This window comes from Cygnus olor, chromosome 16, assembly GCF_009769625.2.
Source record: "Cygnus olor isolate bCygOlo1 chromosome 16, bCygOlo1.pri.v2, whole genome shotgun sequence".
Classification (NCBI taxonomy): Eukaryota; Metazoa; Chordata; class Aves; order Anseriformes; family Anatidae; genus Cygnus; species Cygnus olor.
Genome location: NC_049184.1, coordinates 12220408 through 12237509, shown reverse-complemented (window position 1 = coordinate 12237509; position 17102 = coordinate 12220408). Strand labels below are relative to the sequence as shown.

The 17102-nt window shown below is 41.9% G+C and overlaps 1 protein-coding gene across 5 annotated transcripts in view; it reads right to left on the bottom strand.

Annotated features, from left to right (window-relative positions):
• The window catches only part of CDH4 (cadherin 4), a 657011-nt gene that overhangs the window by 187460 nt on the left and 452449 nt on the right, over positions 1-17102 (bottom strand). Inside the window, exon 1 of one of the 5 annotated variants that reach the window (XM_040575640.1) lies at positions 6848-6866. The exons of the other annotated variants lie outside the window; for them this stretch is intronic. The gene's annotated coding sequence lies outside the window, so the exon portion shown is untranslated. Of the gene's footprint in view, positions 1-6847; positions 6867-17102 lie in introns of those variants that run through there. 5 annotated transcript variants of the gene reach the window in all.

Here is a 17102-nt window from a genome sequence, read left to right as displayed (position 1 = left end):
ATCCAGGAAGGCCAATCACAATATAGCAAATTAGATGTTTCAGGCAAGAATATTAGAATTGGATTTTTATATATATATTTTTTTTTATCTGTAAGAATAAAGGCTATATTTCACCTGCAGCCTGTGCACCTCTGCTTGTCTGTCTGTACAAAACCAGCAACAGTCCTTTCCTTCAGCTGTAGCCTACACAAGTGTTCAGGTTTCAAGAGAAATTAATATTATATGGACTCAAACACTGGTGGTACTCGGTGTGCTCCACTGCTTTGACATTTGAACAAATTCAGGCAGCTTTATTTACAGATTCAGAGGCTCTGGGTTCTGTTTCTGGCACTTGGTCGGAGGGAGCCAAAGAAGTGGCCGTGATGCTGGAGCTGCATTTCAGCAGGTAATAAATACTGGGCACGTCGAGAGACGGAGGGGCTGCACTACTGCAGAGAGCTGTGATGCTCCTGCCCTGGGGCCAGGCTGCAGTGCCCACTGACTTCACGGGAAATTCACCCACGGAGAAGGAAATTCACGGCAGAAGAGACACCACAATCATACACAGCTCCACGCTTTCCCATGTTGGTCACTGGCCAAGTGCCCACCCTGCAGTGGCCATGTCCTGACGTCTGTGTAGCTGCAGCCACAGGGCTCAGCTGCTGGTGTTTCGGATGGAGGCATGCAGATGAGGTTTATCATCATCTTTCCTCTCCCTCTTCATATTTACCCCTTTTATCCCTTCTTACTGCAGCGGTCCCCACCCGAAAGGCAGCACTGCCCTCCCCTGAAGAATGACCTCAGGACTCAAACGACCTTAAAGTTAACAGAGTGCTTTTGGCAGGGCTCGCCATCCTCAATTAAAACAAAGAGAGACTAAAGACAGTAAATTAGAGGACGTGACAAATGCAGCACAAAGCACTGCCGATCCCAGAAGGTATCAAATTTAGTGTTAAAGTAAAGAAACAATAGGGAAGTCCAAGACATTTCAGAGTGTAGTGAATCAAATTAAATTGCCTGAAATTCCACATGGAATACATTTGACAAATTTCTTTCCCCCTCTTCAGCTTTCTGTTTGAGATGAACTGTCGTCTGGCAGCTTCAAACGTCTGGCACAGCTTCAGCTTCAGTTTGCTGGGGCTGAATCCAAACACGAACCTGAACTTTACCAGTTCTGCTCTTTTTGTAAACATACTTGCTGTGGCTGCCAAATGCTTTCCAAAAGCACACAAAACCCAGAATCCAAAAGGAAAACATTGTCTTGCTGCAGTAAAATTTGCATTTTACCCCCTGCCGGTAGCAGCTGGTTTGCAGAGCAGTGGGGCAGAGCCCACCTTGCCCCGTGTTTCGCCGGGCATTTTGGAGGGGACAGCAGGGAGCAGGGACGTACCGCCAGGTACGAGCCCATCCCACGGTGCTGCAGCCCCGGTGCTGCCTTGTCTCCTGGGGCTGCGGGCAGCTCATAATGCAACAATTAGCAGTAGGATTCCTCAGACAGGCTGGCTAAGACAAGCAGTAAAATGTCATTATACACGTGTCATTGATAGCGAGGACCAGTTTAGATTACCCCTGTGAGTAGTCTCAGGAACAAATTCATTTTAGGGTAGGGAACTTCAGACAGAAGAAGAGACAGATATAAAGAGGGTTATGATCAAATTGCTCCTGAGAGCAGATAGCATCAGCCTTGATATATCAGATTTTTTTCTCATTTTGCTTTTAAAACAGACCTGTTTTTGCAAAATGGTTATAGTGATGGCACAGTGCTTTGAGGCAGGATGCAATTCCTCACTGGCAGCATCCCACTACCTATGCAGATTCTCTCTTACAGGCGATAATTTTTTTTTCCTCCCCATTTCTAAAGCTTTTTACAACTACCAAGTTGCATAAACTATACAAGTGCAGAAGGCTAAAAGGAAGACACCTTTAGGATGAAGAGCAGCTAACGACAGAGGTGGGTGGATTCTGGCACAGGACAGGCAGGCAGATGCTGTTAGAAAAGCGTATTTTGTTGTCCACAAAGCGTTGGCCTCATCTCTTGGAGCCACATGGAGTTCCCACCACCGCCCAAAATAGACAACATCTGGTTCATATACACTCTGATTTATTGCATGTGTTCTCTCCCCCTGCATTTTAATTATAACTAGATCTTGTAACTATTACATTTGTATTTGGTTTATCCATCTAGATGCTTTTCTAAGCTATTTACTACAAACTGAAAGCTGCATGTAGTTCTAAAAATAGTACAAACCCACAAAAATATGCATACGGCCTTTATTGAAGAAAGCCCTCTACTGAATATTTAGACAAAATAAAAGTACCACTGAAACCAATGTTTTGCAAGCAGGTACTTACTTGATTTCCTGAATGGGAACAGACCAAAGAAATTGCTCTTTCTTTCAGTAAAAACACAAAGAAAATGACACACAAAACTGACTACCGCTCCTAAAGTTAACCAGCATGGCAATGGCCAAAACTCACTCGTTATTGTACCATTCTGCCCACAGGAAATCTTTTGGGGATGCTGAACCAGTTTCAATGGTCAGGTGTCAACATTTTAAAGAAGCTATCGAAGATGGTACTTTCTCAGCAGAAGAGACACTGTGCCTGAAGAATAAAACATCCTTTCTCCCCTGGGAAAGAGTAATACAATAACGAATATAGTAGTTAGAAGCTTTCATATTGAGAGGTTTTTAAGATTCTTTTTTTTCCTGATGAAACTCTTGATCTTTCTGGAAAGAAGTTGATTTAGAAGGAACTTTTTGATTTGTATGGTTGAATAACTAACACCACAAAAGAACACACAGTGCAATAAATAAATACCACTTGTGTACTTCAGATCTCTCTGCCGCTGCTTCATCCATCAGAACTAATTCTGTAAAAAACAAAGGATGTGACAAACCCAACCAGCCTTTCTCTTATCTTACAAAAAGACTGAAATCTATTTCTGGAAATGTCATAACGTTTCTATTAAGTGATCGACTCTGCTGAAAACATTTAGCGGTCCTACAGAAAAGCCATGAGGACCAGCAGCCCTCCTCCCCACAAACCAAACGCAGTGACTGGGCTGCTCAGGTCCAAGTGCTTGTGCAGAAATCCTGTGTTCATTAATACCTCCATGACCCTACTCTTGTGACAGAATCTCTGGGAATATGATGGAAAATAAACTTTGCCACAGATACCTATATTGCTAAGATCTGAAAGCAGAGAGCACCGCGTGCTGAGCCCCTGTCTGCGCACTGACAAACTCATGAGGTGGAGTAATACACTTGTAAGAAATATTTTGGCTCAAAATCGGCCTTTTAATTCAAAAGTTCCTCATCCAAACAGATATCTTCCCTTCTTTCAAATCCACACTGAAATGCACTACTTATTGTTTATTACTAGAGGATATACTGTTAAAAAAAATCATATTCCAGGGCAGGGCAGTTTTCTTAGCTCTGCTCATCATTGTACTGTCTGGTCCCTTTCGTTTCAACTCAGTTGTGAGAGTTCTAAGCTGACATCACAAAGCCAGGCCATGAGAGGGCATAAAAGTCAACTATGAGGTATGCCTTTTTATTTCTTTATTTTTTATTGATTGGTTGAAAAAGACACATTGACTGGCTGATTTATTTTAAAGGTTAAATGAGCATGATGAATGATATCAAAGAAAGCTCTGCTCAACCCTGATACCCCTTTCTTTCATGAACTATACAGACATCAATAGCCTAAAGATATAATTATCCTAATTTACTGATAGGTACCAGAGTGTCATGAAGAAACCTGAGCTGCAGACTCATCCTCTTCTTACAGATGTGAAGGGAGCAGCTGGCACTGACCCCAAGAGGACACTGTGTTGGCTCTTATGTGCTGCTTCCAACACTGGTAGTAGCACGTCAACACTTTAAAGTCACACATTTGCAGTTTTTTCAAAACCAGGCCTTAGTAAGGACTGCCAGCTACTGCTGTCAGTAATGTCTAGCTCAATGTAAACACTTCGTTAGTAACATGCTGAAACTACACCTTAAGGTTTATTCTAACTACTAAAATAAATCTTTTCACAGAATACATACGCATTTAATTATACTGCACTTCTATGACCACACTTTAATTTTTAATATTTAATTATTCATTGTGGATCATGTCTGAATTTAAGCTAATATGCAAACATGAGGAAGAATGGGCACTTGTTTATCTCTTTATCTCATGTTTTTTCCAATTAACTCAAGTTGTTCATTAATCACATTACTTCTCTGCTATGTGATAAGAAAAAACAAAGAAAAAAAAATGACAAACAACAGCAAACATCCAAACAAGAAAAAAAAGACTCCCTTTGCAGAAAAGCAGGATATTCTACAAAATTTGCTTTCATGAATAGACTCCATTAAAGCACATATTTGTGTATAGGGACGGCTCATACTATTGACTTAGACTGCAAGCAAATTTTTCCTTCTTTTTTTGCTTTTAATACCCTCACTACTATGAGTGAATTGACCTAATAACATATTATATTATGGAAATTAGCACAGTTTTATGAAGAATTTCGCCTTCTGTTCCACACTTGCCGTGGCAATAAATGCTGCATCAACTAGCAATTTCATTTCTATTACCAGGTGCTATACCTGAATTAATTAAAAACAACATTTTGGGGGATTGGGGCTTTAACTAAAAGTAACCACCTTCTACATTTGTGTAATAAAAAACATGTGAAAGGCTGAAATAAGAAACAAGAAAGATATTATTCAGTCCATAAAACCATACAGTTTTAATGACTTTTCTCACCTTTAAAACAAACAGTATGAACAATGCACACAGATCACTGGGCAAATAAAACAAAAGAGATAAGAAAAGCCAGCAAAGAAAAGAGGAACTACCCATGAAAAATCCTCTGAAGCTCCAACAGGACCAAATTTCCACTTAAAAAAAAAAAAAAAAGAAAAAGAAACCCACCACCAAACAGTACCAGCCACTACCACCACATTGTCTGAAGAAGATTCCTCTCACTCACCCTGGGCATTCCTATGATTACTCTCATGTCTAAGAATTTCTCATAAGTATTAGAGACATGTTACTGTTTGAAATGTGGTTGGCAAAACAGAATATGACTTTCTTTTTCTTGCATGTAAACACTAAGAAGAGCCCACAGTCTGTCACCCATGTTACAGTTTTTGAAAACTGTCCAGAAGTGGATACAAACATCAGCAAACCCTTCTGATTCCAACTCTTTGAAATATTAACAACTTTATTTTGGATGCATAAAACATCACGGGCCTGGACTTTTAAAGATATCCCACATTTCAGTGCTGAAATACGTGACCTTGATTATTTTTATGCTCAAGCATAGCATCAGTTGATGTTCATTCACCACACTTGCATGCAAAAGTCAGTTAATTATGCTGCAAATTATTCTATTAAGCCATTTGCAGTCGCTCTTATCTGACCAACCAGTGCTATCTGCTTTCACAACTAAGCTGTTACGCAGATGATGGGACAGAAATCGAGCTTCACTGAACCCCCACCAGCCACAGCATAAGCCCAGAATAGAGATGATTAACATCTGCATAGCTAATCTTCATGTCTTCCTGAATGTTTGTACAAATCAAAGAAAATTCAGCAAACTTTTGCACTCTGTCTTGCGTCGGGAGCAACCACTGCCAGCCTCCTCTTCCTGCCCAGGCGCGTGATGGCCAGATGCGGTGCTATGGGGCAGCCCCCTCCAACTACAGACCCTTAGGACCACCTCTTCCTCCTGCCATTGCTTTTCCCTGATGGCCAGCATTTCTATCTGACCAACTTGCTTCAAGCCAACCTCCAAACCTTTTCATTTTCTGAGCACTTAGGCATGTGAGCCCCTTGGGGCTGAACCTGGCTGAACCCAGCTGCCATGGGCAAGTCTTTCTGCTTTGCAGGATATTCCCCTGTGAATGTCCTCCCCAATATTCTGTGTCCTGTGTCCTCACATGATGAAAATGAGGTCACAAAGCTGCACAAGGACAAGAAGGTGAGATATGCAACAGGGCGTGTGCACATGGCCAGGACACCTGCCTGGCACCTACCTGCTTGGCTTGTTAGCCACTTATTTCCTTGAGCACCAAAGGTACTGAAGCTGTAAAATGAAAAGGTAGTGGGGAGGAATGTAACCATCTGGGGAAGATCCTGCCAACTAGTAGTTTCAGAAAGAAAAATACAGGCTGTCTTGTTTAAAACCACTGTCATATGTTTATGCAGCCCTCCTCCTTGGGTATTTGTGCTACACGACACCCCCATGGAGCAGTGATATTATATGTTAGCTGTCTACCCTGTTATTTCTGGCTGCTTAAGCAGCAAAGGACCAATATCCCGTTTGGCTATGCTCAGTTGGTGCAAGAGAAAACAGTAAGCTATTGCTCTGCAGCTCACTTCACACACTTCTCGTCCTTGTGTGCCACTGCTGGTTTTTGACAATGATTGACGACTTGTACCAATCGCTATTACCAGGAACTGAATGGATAAATTTCTTCATGAGCAAACCCTTATCTTGCAAAGTCTGTGAGCTTTAAAGGTAGAAAGCTTATCCTCTGAAACAGTCTTTCCCTTCCAAAATACCTCCTCCTCCTTTCTCCTCTGATTTATTGTTCATCTGCACTGGAAAGCCGATATTTCTGAGTTACAAACTAGAGACATCTCAGGCTCTAGTTGTAGAAAAGCCAGCCACGGAAACCTGAGAAATGAAAAGCCAACACTCCCACCAGCACATTAGCTGTTTTTAGCCCATAGCTGATGAGCTGTCAATCATACACGATTTTACATTAAATTTCATTTACATTTAAGTCACAGTGGATTGAGCAGTGGTGTACATATCCATCCGCCAGTTTCCAGTGACCATCAATAATTAATAGCCTCTGCTCACCCTATAATCTTGTTTACCAAGTTGACATTGACATCTTCCAGGCAGACCTGCTCTCATGAGCTTGTTTCCCCGCAAAATAATTCACACCTGAAATGTAGAGCACACACACAATCATTCTTTTAATGATAGCTTACTTCCATTCCATACATCACCCCTCTATCCTGGGTACAGGAAAAGCACTTGGGTAATTTTGATTTAAAAGAGAGCTTTAGCTGTGCAGAGTCAAATATCTAGAAATGTCAGGAAATCACCTAAGGCATTATTAAATTGTATTCACCTACCATTCCACATCCCACAGAAGAGCCAACAAAAGTCTTCATGCCCTCTCCAACCTCTCATCCCCACGTCTGGTGGTGACAGCCCTGAAAATCTTGGTTCTGTTGCCATTGTCTGATTTTCAAGCTGATATCTAAAGGGAAGACTGAAGGATGAAGGTCCTTGGCTTTGCCAAAGAGTACTCATTTTGAAAAGTCACATCACTGAGCAAGCAAATACCAACACATCATCTTTTGAAACTCTACATGATCTGCCAGGGAACAAAGAAGAGCCAACTGAGACCTAGCAGGTTTAGAGCATCCAAAGCTGGTATGCAACTATATAGCAACCTTCTGACCAGAGTTTTCCTCCACTATTTGTTCATATTAGGCAGTTTCCTGACAGTGTTCAAGTGGCAAATGAAGGGCAAAAGATGATGAAAAGTCTGCAAAGAATACACCAAGATAAGTAAAGAGAAAAAGCAGCAATTCTTATCCTATTCTTGCATTCTGCTAGCTCCAAGCATTAAAACTTAGGCTAAACAGTATCCAGTGATTTAGTCTGCTTAGCTCTAGGTAGACAGAATACTAAAATATTCTCTTCCATCTTAGCAGCAAGGCAGGCTGTGAGGAAGAGAAGTGAAATCATGTCTGTTTACACCACCTTTTAATTTAGCTGATTTGGGCTGAAAGGATTACATTAGAGATGAATTATTCCTTAAGAGGCTTCTTTAACGCAAGGAATTTAAAAAAAAATTAAATGAAAAGCTCAGGGCCTCCTAATACATGTGAATATTTTGCTGAGTTCCTGCCCAAGAAAAAAAATAATAAAATTCTTGAAGCAACAAAACTCTATTTCTTCTAGTAATGAACAGTAAAATCTTGTCTAGGGGGGAATAGTGATTAGACTGCAACTGCATTCCTTCCAAATGTAAAGTCATTTTGCTTGAGACAATATTAAGATGCTAGGATGCAAGGTTTGATCATTAATTTTGGCTAACACTACATGTTAATGTTGCTGCAGTCAGATTTTTTTTTTCCTCCTCTGGTTTTAGACAGCCTTAATCATGCTTACAGCCGGTTCTAATTGCTGGATTGTATCACTCTCCACCTTCTCTAAAATGCTTGGGGCAAAAGAAATAGTGAAGATTGATGACAGACGTGTAATTAGAAGAAAATGTAAAGATCTGGTGTTAATCATTCAGAAATAATTTGATAAATATGAAATTCTGAAGAGCGCTCAGAATAGATGATAAAATGAGTACTGTAGCACAAAGCTAAGCAAATTTATATGTACCACACTCCTTGCAACTGGAAAAAGAGAACTCACATGAGCACACGCAAGCGTGTGGGTATGCAAGGGAGGCTTTATTAACATAATGGAATTCAGCATGGAAGACCATCTGTTTTAATTGAGCAAGCTTATTCGTACAATGCTTTGCTCCACTAATCTTGTTTAGATTAATGTTAATGTTCTATTAAAAGGTAGTTTATCATCTCACAATACTGAGTTAAAGTGATCACACCCATTGTAATATTCTCAGCTCTTATGGAGGCAGAAAGTTCACTCATTACCAGGCTATTGATCATCGTATAGCATAACTATTAAGGCTGGGACCTTGGCTAAAAGTAACCAGAGGTTTTTCTTCCTGTAAGGGGAAAGGCACAGACAAAAATATTTTATTTAATTAATTTAAAATACAAAAGAGCACAGTCTGCAAAATGATTCTTAATTATGCCTTTAGATAAATACAGGAACAATATTTCAGCTAATAATATCTCTCAGGTTGTAAGAGAGAATAAATATCTGACTGTGATGGTTTTTCTAGATGGCTATTTTTTCTTTTTTTCCTGTGACATGTCTTCTCACCGTAATGCTTTACCTGTCCTCAGCCTTTGCTTTTAATTAGAAAGCAGGAAGTTGAGTTTTAGTTGGAAGCATGCCTATCATTAAAAAAGGAGACACAGGGCAAGTCAAAGAAAGTGCAGCAAAGCACATTTTGTATATAGATCCCAAATCCCCAAATTGTAGGAGACATCAATAAATATATCCTGAAGGTTCAATTTTTTTTTTTTTCCAAATATGGCAGAATCTGAAAATGAACTTTTGCATCCTCCCTGTCTGGAGAATATTGTACCTAAATGCTATGGCTATTATTTTTAGAAGGTTACATTTTTATAACAATATTATGTGCCAGTTAAGAAGTACACTACACCATCATTTGTTTGGGGTGGGTGAGCTGGATTGGAAAGGGATAAGAAAATTGACCACAAACAACTATATTTATAATAAAATTAGGACTATAATCAGAAAACTATGCACATCTGAGTTGGGTCATATTCAGTGATAGAGTGGGTTTTCTTCCTCAAAATACTTAAACAGTGCTTGTGCAGCTTCATTCCTGCTTACTTCCTCTCATCTCTGTAAATGCCATCCTCATCTGCTTGAGTCCAGCCTCAAGCTCTCAGCGAGGATTTTACCTCCTGGCTTTAACCAGGCTGTTTTCTTTCACTGCACACCCCTGGTCCCTCTTTTGCCATCGCACCAAGCAGCAGCTCAGTGTCCAACCCCTCGAACACTTCTCACCCCCCTAGCCTGCCCTGCTCCTGTGCCACCAGAGCCTTGGCATTTTCTTGTCATCTTCTCGAGCAAGCAGCCTTACCCTTTCTGCCTTGCTGCTCCATCAAATGATGGAAGAGCTACTGGTGAACAGCAGCAGTGCTACCTTCACACTTCCCTTCAGACTCCTCCTTCAAACATCTCCTTCGCCAAAAATCTTGACAGCGGTTAGGCAGCTGGCGTGCTGGACGACTGCCGCTTCTGCAGAAATTGTTCTCTCTGTTTCTGAGGACTCACTCCATCTGTCCATCTCAATTCATCAAACATGCCCCGTCGTACATTGAAATGGCAAAGCCACAAGGGCAAGGATCAAGTTTTCTGTGTTTATTTAGTAGTAGGTTTCTACAACTGCAGTTGCTAAATACCACTGCGGTACAAACAAAACAACAAAATTAGTGACAAAAGTAACCCTCCCTCTTCCCAAATTTCAAGCATGGCTTGAAAGAGTCCACTTAGAATTTTTATTTCCTAAGGGAATATTTTGTAATTACATTTTGGACATATGAACAAGGAAGATGAAGGATACCAAGAGTAGATGAAATATATGTGAAGAAATTCTTCACATGCCATTCTAAAAACAATAATCTCACAAAGCAATAATTCAAGTGAGACTTTTTCCCCAAGTACCAAAACATGCCAGTCATTAATTAAAATTCAGAAAAGCTTTGTGGTACAAAAGATCGCCATTCCCCCTCTGCAAAATCAGGAACCTGAGAAGAAAAAGCAAACTGCTCATCCAAGAAAGCCCAGATGACAGGGTCCAAACTGCAAAACACTCCCAGCAACATCAGAAGCTTTGCTCTCAACATTGGGTAGGAGGTTATTGAAAGCTCCCCATTTTAGCCTGTGTCAAGCTGTAAGTTTCTCAATAACTAAACCTCAGAGTAGCCTGTGCACTGAGCTTTTCAAAATCCCATCTGAGCTGACTCCAAAATGCACTAATTATGTGGATTATGTAGGACACAAAGGCATCTTCTCATTAAAGAACCACACTCCGAGATGAAAACCACTCTGAAATTGGTGTCCTCTGGTGCAAACGAGACCAGATGAGGATGCCTACGTAGGAGCCACAATTTTTCACGAGAATGTTGGAAGAAACTTAAATGAACCCCTCATTTTGCAGAGTGGAATTGTTAATGCTTCCCTTGAAAAGACAAGATGCATTTCTATCTCTAACGAGAAACATGCATCTAGAGCTAACAAGCCATACAACCTCTGAGCAAACGTTGACAACTTCACAGGGGAGATGCACAAGCCGGAGATTATGCTGGAAAAGCTGATAGTGATCAGGGCTACAAATCACTGATTTCCTGAATATTTGTCAAGTGCCCATTCAATGCTTGAGGCTCTGTCCAACATGCTGAAATTACAAGGGACAGAATAAAATGAAAATACACCAATATCTCTGCCCCCATCTGTTTGAACAGTTAATCAGCCTTTCTGAAGAACTTCCCTGTGCTGAGCACCATCTCCCACGACCCATCCCTTTTGCAGAACAGCTTGGGACTGGGGACGTGTGGTTTGCCTCACTGTGTTATCTTTTTGGGCATTTTCCACAGTTTCAGGACAGTTTTCCTGGCACAGACTATACAGCAAGAGGGCTCTGGATGGCACAAGGTCCTGCATGAAGTTATAAGGTCGCCTTTCTCCACACTCTTTGCTGCTTTAACCTAGGAGAAGTGGGAGAGGCAGCCTGGGAGTGTGAAAATGCTGGGGCAGTGTGAAATTGTATGGGAAGTGTGAAAGGACAGGGACGACACTCTTCAAGAATCACACTTACCAAACAATTAACTTCCAGGCTTCCTGGAGGTGGTCTCTGCATATACTTTTTTTATTCCACTCCCAGCTGTATTCAACACTAGCAGCTCACAACCACTTTTTTTTTTCTTCTTTAGATCAAAGTTACGCTGTACAGCGCTTTTTCATCATGGTGCGCAGGAATCCATCTGTCCATCTGCTGGACTCATTACACAAGAGAAGAAACCACATAACCTGTAATGTGGGCAACCTTCGCCGCTTCCCTTCCCAGGGTAGCTTCTTCCATTTACCTACACGGAGTGGGGAGAAGGCTGCTCCTCCGGAGTCAGCATCCCCTGGGGCTGCTCCTCTCCAGTCAGAGCCCTGACTGCGGTGCCTGCAGAGGGGCCAGGTGGATGCATGTACCTACATAAAAGGCACAAACCTGAACACCTTGTTCAGTCAGACCCCATTTTGTCATTAATACAATACTGAATGTGACTTGCATTTTTTTCCTCTCAAGACAGACAAGAAATGCATTCAGGAACCTGTGACTAAGCTGCATGGGCGATTAGCCAATGCACTGTACCTACACATGACAAATTATGCATTCATCCATTGTTTGAAAGTTTGGAATTCACTGTTGGTGGTAAACTTTTTACTAGAACACACAGATGGTCCTGCCTGATCTTGTTAATGAAAAACTCTCACACAGCTACAAAAACAGACGTGATCATCTGTTTTTCAACATTCTGAAAAAAAATCTACAGAGGTGTAAGGTGCTATACAAATGAGAATAATTAGCTTGTGCCATCTGTGGACATTAAAAAAAAGAGAGAGAGTATCTGTATTCCTGTGTTTTATAATGATAAGTATTATATCTCCAGCAAAGTATGCACTTAATAACTTTTCAATTTATTGTGACCTTCTGCTCTAATTTACTTAAGGAACTATAATACTAGCTGTGCCTCACACCTTTTCCACCTTATAATTAGCAAGTAATAAAAAATGCTATTAAAAAGTAATAAGTCTGAAGCTCTCTGACAATTCACTGATTAATTCTGAAGATTTTAAAGCACATTGGAACATACTTGGCTAAAACATCAATTTTATCCAGTTATCAACACTGGTGATGAGTGTTGGTGCGTGATCAACTCTTACAGCTCACCTACACAAAACGGCAACAATTGAACCCTGGTACATGGCCTGAAGACAGAATAACACTTCACAGATCTTTCCAATCTGAGTTTAGTGGCGAGCTGTATTCTGTCCTTGCACATACAGTGCTGCATGCCTGGGGTCTTCAGGGAGGAAGGCACAACACTGTAGTAGTTTGGGAAGGGATGCTTTTAGCATCTGATGAGGAATACTTTATATTGATGAGTGCCTTAGAGGGACAACAGTGAAACTTATCAGCATCCAGGACTGGATTTCACCTGATTCTGGATAACAATACCTGGAGACAACTAAACGCAGTGGGGATGCAGAACACAGATTCTTCAGTCTCCAAAAAATAAGGGGTGACCGGGCAGGCTGCTCTTGCAGGCTGCACCCGCTGGGTTCTTGCTAGCACTCCTAGCCCTGGGAGAGAGATTACTGCTGCAAAAGCAGTCTGGCCATTTGCAAGAAAAAGCAACTAGCATTTTAAATTCCTTACAAACTTACACTTGTCTCCAAGCTGGAGACCTGGATGAGGAGGAGGAAACCCAGTGAGAAGGGCTGAGAGCAGAGTCTGAATTATGTAGATGTTTTCTGAACACCAGCAGCAGGACACCTGGAGAAGCTGCTCCCCCAGCTATTCCCAACCTTCCTCCCAGTGGGCTCTGGTGTGAAAACATCCCTCCGTGCGCCATTCAGCTCCTCTCTCTGAAGTGTGTACTGGAGTGCTATCATATTAATGGTTTTCATTTCATATGAAATAAAAACAAATAGTGTACAGTGAGCAAATGCCAATTCTGTGTAATGCCAAGCCGGAATGCTGCTGCCTTAAAGCCAAGCAGAGCACACAGTGCTGCCATTTCCAGGCCCGGTGCTTTTCCACTCATGAACTTCTCTTATATTATTCACACAGACAAAAGCAAACAGCCTCCAAACATCTACTGGAACGCAGTTCCTTTCTCAACAGCAGTTCCTACAGAGAGATTTACCCATTACAAATGGTCAAGTTCAACAGCGAGCACAGGCCGGGCCTAACTCGGAGCAGCAGCTCTTGTGCCCTCTGACACACCCACTGCCCAACCTTCTCATGGACACAGCTGAGCTCTGCCCTGTCAGTCCAAGGCCTTTTAAACCCTTTTAAAACCTTAAACCATTTCCTCCAACTGACCCATTTTCATTTCTATTCCTAAAATACTCCCCACTTTCTCTCCACTGACTGCTTTTGTTTGTGAGATGTGGAAGCATGGCCCTATTTGCTGAAGTTTTTAGAGTACTTGCCTTCATTACTGCTGCTGTACTCATTTAAGCTGTGTTACCTCCTAATTAATTTGTTTTAAAACAACTTTTTTCAGACTCCCACTGGATAGAAAGTAGCACAACTTTAGCCTGAGTTGCCTTTGAAAAGCCTGCATGCATTGCTATCTCCTAAGTGTGCTCTGAAGTCCTATCAATTCACAAAGTCATCTTCATAAAATGTGAAATGATAAGAAAAGAGTGAGTTCTGTTATACAAATTACCAGCAATTCACTATGGTGCTTTAATGTCATTCCTGTTCTTCAAGGATATGACTGAATGCGACCGGCAAGTAAAATGCCCATATGAAATTAAGACACTAAAAGTAAATGTTTGCTCCTACATTGTAAAGAACCTCATAAACGTCAGAGGTTTTCATTTCATGCATTCCACAGCTTGTAGAGACACCAGGAAACATTTGGTTCTAATGGCAAACTGATGTTCACTTCAGCACTGTGCTGGCCATTAGCATCCCAGTGATGTTCTGCAGGTCTGAACAGGCAGGCACGCCAACCTACAAGGACAGCACAGGAGTGTGAATTTAGTTTGTGCTGTTCCAAGATGAGCAATTCATGTACTGCTCAAAGAACACTGTGTGTAAATCTTCTGTCCCTTAACAAAGGTGTGCTTAGGAGATTCTCATTTTAATTAATCAGTAGCTCAGAAGTTCATTGGAAGTTTTGCATCGTGCCCCTTTTCTACGCTCTGTTATTAACAGCTCATATCCAACGGGTGATGGGTGACAAGACCAGGCAGGAAGGGAAACGGGATGGAAGGTTTTTGGAGCCTTCTTTGCCTCCATGCTCTAGATGTACTGCATTGGACTATTTCTTGTGATCTCTTTTTCACCCACATTACTGGGCACAGGAGGAGCTGCTGTCATCACTCCACCAGTCAGAAAAAATCATGGTTTTGCCACATATGACTGTAAGTCTCCTACCTTCACATACATCATTTCATTCCAGTTTACTTGACAAAGGTGCAACTGAATGCATAAAGAGGCAGGAGGTAAGGAGAGCTTAGGAGACGCATACTAGGGGAAGGCCAAAAATGAGTATCCATGATGTGGTAAGGTGAATGACTGCAAGGGGAAGGCAAAATGGTTCCGACTGGTGGTGATTCAGCTCAACACTCCTTCACTGCTATGTTCTTGCATCACATACCATTCCACTCATTTGTAGCATTTTGGGGTGTATGAGTATTTTGGGGTGTCCCAACTGCATTACAATGAGTTTGGCTGAACACTGTTACTCTGCATTACCTTTTAAACTGGATATTTCTATCATAACAAGGTATCTATGTATATTATTTATCTCCTAGAATCAAGCAATGCAGTAAAAGCCCAGTGTAAACAGACAAGGTCAGACTTCCAAGAGACCAGCTTCCCAGTAGTTTCTGCTGAAACACGGGTAACATGTAACTAAGGGCATCATACCAGAGATGCTCTGTTCCCGCTACAACACATGCAGACAGATGGTCAGCCCCCAGCGGATTCAAACCTTGCTATAAACCTGGTAACTTCATTAGGTGTTTCAAGGATGGCTCCATCCATAAAAATGTGGTTTTGGTCACAAGAAGGGAACATCTGAGTATGTGATCCCATCCTCCTTTCGCAGTGGAGGGTGAACCCTCCTCACCACCCAGGCATTATCCCATGGAGGAGAGGAGGGAGGAGATGTTCATGCAGAAGTTCAGCCTGCTCAAAGGCAGACTCCCCTTTGGAAGAGGAAAAGCCAATACACACTCAAGCAGTATATTTTTCAGTCTTGGAAATGCTAACAAGATTTGTGTGTTTGATTTTTGGCTTTAAATGAGTCAAATCAAAATTAAGGGATTTCCGTGTGCGATCCTGAACACACACATACTTTTGCATAAGGGATTTCTGTTTTGTAAATTATACCCTTTAGCCATATCACTAGTCATTAACCTAATTTAAATTTCAATAAGAAGATTCTCAGCTTTTATCATTAAAATTAACTAGCTCCTCACTGCGAAGATACAATCAGGATGCTGAGGTGAAAGGATATCACCAAGTAAGTCTGATTAAATCCACTTTTTATTCAGCAGCTACTTGTACTCCCCTGCAGTGATACAAAAGCAACTCCCAAGCGACTTCCCCTCGCTGACGGATAACATGGCAAAGTATCCCTTTTGCAGGTGTCTCAAAGGCCACTCGCTGCCTGCTGTTTCTGCTAACTGCTGTCTGTCATGTATTGCTAAGATTTATAAAGACACTGCTGGGATCATCTCACAAGTGCCTTTCTACCATGTGTTCAAACGCAGAAGGTCGTTCCGGGAATTACCCGTGCAAGTAGCAGAGGTAATGCTCAGGAACAGATCTGTTCTCTCTCCGTGCCAGCCTTTTGGGTCTTTGTAGTAGTGAAGCTATGTGATGATCACAAGTTTGTGATCAGAACGTGCAATGACCCCCTCAACTGCACGTGGCTCCCCAGGTGCTGGGGGATGCAGCTAAAGTCAGGCGATGGAAAAGGGGAAAAGCCTCATCGGCCAGGAGCTAACAGGTTGGCTGCCTGCACAAAAATCAGTCAAGTGGTGCTGCCAGGTGCAGACACAATCCTGAATAGGAAATCCCAATGATACCATGTGGGGGGACGCAGACTTTGGATGGAAGAGGTGTCCTCAGGGCCTGGTGGCACCTGGCCCACCCAAACCCCTCCAGCTCCAAGCAGCGGCACAGGCTCACAGGGCTTTGCTGCAGTTTGGGAAGAAATTCACAAGCAGGTGCTGCCAGGGTGCTAACCAGCAACAGCAACTCCGCACTCCTCTAGCAAAAAGTAGGGATAGCAGGCAATGAAATTCTGATCATGCTGTTTAACAGGATCTCAAATATTTGTTTAGGAAAATGCTGCAAGTCCTGATGTGAACTAAGCAGGTAGAGTGCAAGCATTCAGACACAACTTCCCCCCCCCCCCCCCCCCCAGTTACAGGTGAGCTTTTTCTATCAGAATTCTGTCTTCTTAGGCACTTAGGTAAATTGAATACAACAAATCAAGACAGAGGGAATTGCACCTCCTCCACTGACTTGCTGTGGAGCCCTGACTCCAGGCAGGCTCACTGTATTGCATGTCTGGATCAGCAGGCAAGAAACCACAGGACTTTCAAAGCTGATTTGCCTCAGAGCATGTTCTTAATTTTTGCTTTCAGAATTAGCTTTAGAAAAAGGGGCCAGCAA